Genomic DNA, 6,000 nt, shown 5'->3' with positions numbered 1-6,000 from the left:
AATGGGAGTAATAACATTAGGATTTATTTAAACTTCGGGGCAAAAATAGGATATTCTTTATGTAAACATTTTAAAAGCCATAAAAATTGATTAATATCATTATTTTTCTTCACCCAAACATATCTAATTGAGGCAAAGAATTTTAATGATCAAAATATTTATTGTACATTAATCAACAATTATTGTTTTTTCAGGCAATGAAGAAGATGGCGAACCGACAGCAAATAATGATGATAACGGAGGTAAATTTTTTTTATCAGTAGGTATATTTAATGTGGAAATTTATATCTATTTAGTGAATCCATCTGGATATAGGTCCTATATGTTTTGCAGGCTGGATGTAGTTAGAATGGATTTTTAGTTTTACCTTAAAATTAATTATGAAGTGTGGTTCCATTTGTCAAGAAAACAATTACAGTATTGTAAAAGACAAATGGGTGAAGGTATTTAGGTACTTTTGCAATAGTAGGTAACACTGATTGTAGGAGAAAATCTAAAACTGTGACGTTACGTTGATCAAAGTAAACAACGTAAAGTGACCTATTAATTATAATCAGTTAAGAGAAGCGAAAGACAATTCAACTAAACATTTATCAATTTTAAAGGGAATAAATCAACATTTTGCGTTTCACGAAATTGAATGGGAAGGCGATATCTCTGTATTCCGATAGTTTTAGTTCGATAATATGTCCGATTGTCACAAGTATTGCGATACAACAAATACTGATTACTTGTCACAAATTATACTTTTGTCTAATCTACAATTTATCATTCTGATAGTAGATTGGCTTCGAATGATGCGCTGGTAGACATCGTTTTGAGTTTATACAGTGCGAGTGTGTCGTATTTTAAATGAAACGAATGTGAATATATAGGATTTTATAGGTAAGTTTTTAGTTGTGTTTTTAAGAACGCTTTACATAAATTGTTATGATAGTACATTCATAATGCTTCATTTAAAAAGGACTCTAAAGAAGTAGTAAAAAGGTGTAAAAATATTTTAAATATGTTAATGTGGTCAAATTCGTCTTTCTTAGTGAGTTTTTATAAATTACTAGCTTTGCCGCGCGGTTTCACCCGCGTGGCCCCACTCCTGTTGGTCTTAGCATGATAATATATAGCCTATATTATTAATCGTGGATAATGTAGCTTTCGAATCGTGAAAGAATTTTTAAAATCGGTCCAGTAGTTTATGAGCCTATTCATTAAAATCAACAAACAAAATTTTCCTCTTTATAATATTAGTGTAGATTATGAGTTTGTTTTAATTATTATTATGTATTTTATGTCATACTTACGTCATCATTTGAATTTCATAATTATCAAGCCGAAATGAGTGGTCGAAAATTGCTATCACAATTTTTGACCACTCATGTTGACGGGCATTTTTGTAAAAAATTATATTGTTTGCATGATTTTGGCATTCACATATTGTTCAGTAAATTATTGTCAGGTATGTAATGACGAATTGCAATAAAAAAGAGCGTGTGTGCCGAGCACACGTGTCAGAAGTGAAATTTCTTCGGCAAGATTCAAAGATACCAAAATCGTCGCCTTGCTCCATGACGTAGGTACCTACTCCATGACGGCATTGCCATGAAATGTTACTGTCAACGCACCTAAAGAAGATTTAAAAATTAAATGAAATAATCATTAAAAATTAACGCGGTACTTTTTTTCTCGTGTTCATCGTTATATACGTGGATTTCCAATCTATTTGTCAAAATGTGGTGATTCGCAATGAAAAAAATAAATCGAAGTGATAAAAATACCACGTATCTGTTATCGCTTTCGAGTTCGATCATTTTATCTTTACAACAGTTTATTGCTGTTTCGCTTCCTCGTAATAAATTTACCTATATCCATATATAATATAGAATAAGGAAAATAGCAATTAATACTTATTATTATGCTTGTATTTGTATGAAAGCTTTCTTGTAAGTCGGTTAGACCAAAGTTTCATTAGTAGCGAATTTTACAAATTGTACTATTATAAAGATCGCGAGTGTAACTTTACGTGGTATAAAATTTGCAAATAAAAACAAGTAAAATTATTTATTTTTATACGTATCTCAGACTTAGATACGTAGATACGTAAAAGATAGTATTATACAACGGATGAAAAGACACACGAAAGTAAGTTTGCTTGAAAATGTGCTTCTCCAACACAACTATAACTTTTCAATAAACATACCTACAATAGTACAGTTTACTATTTAACTACTCGACGACCATATCACAAATTGGTATCGAGATAAGATTTGTAAAATCCTTTATAGATATTACAAGTTGGAACGTTTAGCATGACCTCATATTTACTCATGCATCTTACTACGTAATTCAATTATAAGAAAAGAGGCCTATTCTATTTGTGCGGCCAATTTCTGTGAATTACAAAAAATATAAGTCATCTAAAAACTAAATCGCCGAAATAAAGAAAAATAGTACATCAAACGAATTCAGTTGGTGGTTGATAAATAGACGATAATAAGTAATAACTCATATTTATTTTATAATAAAGGTGGATAAATCAACAAAATAAAAGGCAGTACCTATTATAAAATTCGCGGAATAATGACATAGACTTTTTATTTAAATGATAGGAAGATTTATACGATATGCGGAAGTATGTTAATAATATTTTATGATACAAGTACCGAAGTAAAAATCCCGGGCGAATAATATAAACTTGCATGGTAGTCGAATGAAAAATAATCGAGGCATCTTGCAGGACATAAACATAAAATTTCGGTAGAGCCGATGTAGAGCAGATTTCAAATGAACAAGGAATTCATTATTTTGGCTTTGTTTGCTGCTTTTCCACCTCCATTTAATCATCTCAGTACTGACTGACTGAACAGCTTGATTGTAGGGAAACGTTCTAATTTCGCGCAACAGAACACATGAAATATTGGATACGTTCTCGTTCTTTAAGTTATACTTCAGATGCACATAAAAGGTATATGAAAGAATATATTTATTGCGGTCGCTGTGGTCGTCAAATCTCTTCCCGGTCGTTACCATGTGTCATTAACTGTGGTCGTAAATTGTCCCGGGTCGCAGCCAACGGTATGCAATATACGGCACGCCCGCGCCGCGATAAACTCAGTCTCTCGTCTTGTCTTTCGTCGTCAAGCAAAACAAGTCGATATTTTGATAAATGACGTCACGTAATCTTTGATTACAGCTGACCTTCAGTTTTCTGATCGTGGATGTGTGTGTGCCTTCTCGGTCGATCGATAGTCATTAGTAACGTTCCTACTTGTGTTGTTATCATTGAAAATATTTCTTGTTACTATTATATTTTCTTGGAAATTTTGTTCAATTTAACATATTATTTTGTAGAAAATATCTGGGGTAATTAGCTAAATCTGATAGCTAAATAAATTAAAATCTACGATAAAATGAAATAAATTATTTTCCTTATACGATTAAATTCGTTACTAAATAAATTGCGAATTAATACGTAGTAGGTACTCGAGGAAATTGTTTTTAATTTTTATTTACTGAAGACAAATGACGTAAAATAGTAATGAAAATGAAAAATATATTTATTTCATACACACAATTTGTGTGTGTGTGTGTGTGTGTGTGTGTGTGTGTGTGTGCGTGTGTATGCGTGTGTGTGTGTGTGTGTATGTTTGGGTATGTTTGAGCTATTAAAAATTAAAAAATGTAGTGTAGAAGCGCCTCAGTATCCTCATAGGAAAGTGTTTTCAAATATTGAATAACTGTTTATTTTAAATCACGATGATTAAGTCTATGTATATCTAAAATATTATTAAGACGATTATAGAGGTAGATGGACCTAGCTTTAAATTGGTGTTCAAAAACTCAAAAACTGTTTTAGTACATGTAGTGTTAAAAACGTCTTTCTTTCTCCTTCTATTTTCAGTTAATTTGTCAAAAGGAGACATTTTACGAATTTTAGTAGTAACCGAAAAAATGTACAACTGTGCTGTTAGAACATCGCAGATTTTATATAGCTCCCAAGTTGAAAACCTTCGCGGCTTAAAGTGTAGACAACGATGGCCACGTTCCACGTCCAAGAGTTAAGTTTTATTTGCTCCACCCCAGATAGGGATGCAAAAGCTAATTACAGATTGTACAAGAGATTTATATTGATGCATGGATAAAGCTCATATTAAACGAAATAACGTGTTAAATAGTATTTGATGATAATATACGATTACGGCTATGTCTACCAGATATATAGGGGCACTGTATACAACCGACGAATGATTATAATATATAGGGGTGGCGCGTGCAACAGTTTTGCATGAGGACCAGCGCCAATTAGAAGCAATACCAAAACCATCGCCTCAAGTACCATCATTATCTCGACCCGTGTAAGCCAAGTTAACTCTTCCTCCCTAACAATTAGACATAAAATCCAATAAAAAATTCACGGGTTTTCGGAGACAAGTGGAGTGAGCAATCCTGAAGTATGGGGTTGGGACATAGTTAAAGCGTTTAGGTTGAGAGTCGTTGAGGGAACAGCCTTTTGTAGATTTTTCTATCGTTTTTGAGGCTGAGCCATTTTATCAATTCGAGGGGAGTTTGACAAACCGTGCGGATGTAGTGTCGCGTTAAATGTTTCTCTCGTATTTACACTGCTATGTTATATGCTGTTTAATGTATCGTTGTAAGAGAATGAAACATATAGGTACTACATTACTTTTGAATATAGTCGTAAACATAATTGTAGCGTTCCTAAATAAAATGGATAAATATAGTAGGTACCTACACCCTGCTCTATCAATATATATATATATATCTTTCAATATATCAATAAGTATATGTATTTTCCAAACAATACATGCTCTGATAATTTTGTTATTTCATGTGTATTATTATCTATTATCTCATACTCAACGTAATGTTTTAAAAATATGTTAGCGATTATCATTATTTACACGATCTATAAAATATTTCTCTGAAATCATTTATCTTTATGATAAAAATGTCTTACGTCATAATATAAAGGTTGATTGAAGATGTTAGTGTGCAAACGTACTAGTATCAACAGTCCGTCATAAAGTATGCAATATGAAAATCTCTTCATATGGAAACGGTCGGTATGCAGTCACATAAAACTAACTTAAAATAAGCACACATTGCAAGCTGAGACGTCCGTGTGCGGAGGCCGTATATTACCGCCATAAAGACTGCATAAATGCATCGAAGCATGCCACCACTGATTGGATACCTATTTCTGATTTAATAGGATTCGCATATTTAGATATATCCGATACGCGTGATATTGCAATAAAATTGCCATAGTAATACTTATTTTATCAGTGTACTCAATTTTATGCATTCTTGTACACTTGGAGAGTACGCAGCACACTAAATAGAAAACGCTATTTGCGATTAAAACATTTCGTACATTCGTTTTGTAGTACCGTTTTGACATAAATACAAACCGAATTATCATTAAAACGTAAACAGCATGGCGGTACTTGACATTGTTATAAATATAATATATAATTTTTAAAGGCTCTTCAGAGAGTGAAATATGAATCAAATGCGGAATAAAATTTCGCTTCAATTTGAATGATTTCATCATTACGAGAGTCTGTTCTTCCCATATTCAAACATAATAGTCGCGAACTCTCACATTAAACTGTGACCATTGTTTTGGTCTTTTGTTCGTTTTGTTTTAAAACCCCTTTGTTGTTCAGCGGTGCGGTGCCCGAAGAGAAAAAGATAATATTTCTGCAATGACGTGACCGTTTCAATGCAATCTATATACCAGAAATTATTAAGTGCTTTTGTTTAATTTTTAACGATGGGTGTCTTAATAATATTCAATAATTATATTTTCTTGATTGTGCCGGGCTGTGAAGTTTTGGTTAATAGCTGTGAAAGAACAGAAAGTTAGGTTATTGTGCCGCACACTTATATTTTTGAAACAAACCTTTGAATTTAAATTTGAGTAGGCACAATGAAATTAAGTTTTATTACGTAATGATGCTGGTACAAAGCTGCATATTAAAA

At 32.3% G+C, this 6,000-nt stretch overlaps 1 protein-coding gene across 1 annotated transcript in view; it reads left to right on the top strand.

Annotated features, from left to right (window-relative positions):
• The first annotated feature begins 208 nt into the window (after window positions 1-208).
• The window catches only part of LOC123698057 (histone-lysine N-methyltransferase PRDM16-like), a 56,296-nt gene continuing 50,504 nt past the window's right edge, over window positions 209-6,000 (top strand). Inside the window, exon 1 of the mRNA XM_045644651.1 lies at window positions 209-242. The gene's annotated coding sequence lies outside the window, so the exon portion shown is untranslated. The remainder of the gene's footprint in view (window positions 243-6,000) is intronic.

The sequence above is a fragment of the Colias croceus genome, chromosome 15, assembly GCF_905220415.1.
Source record: "Colias croceus chromosome 15, ilColCroc2.1".
NCBI lineage: Eukaryota > Metazoa > Arthropoda > Insecta > Lepidoptera > Pieridae > Colias > Colias croceus.
This window is presented reverse-complemented; position numbering and strand designations above follow the sequence as displayed.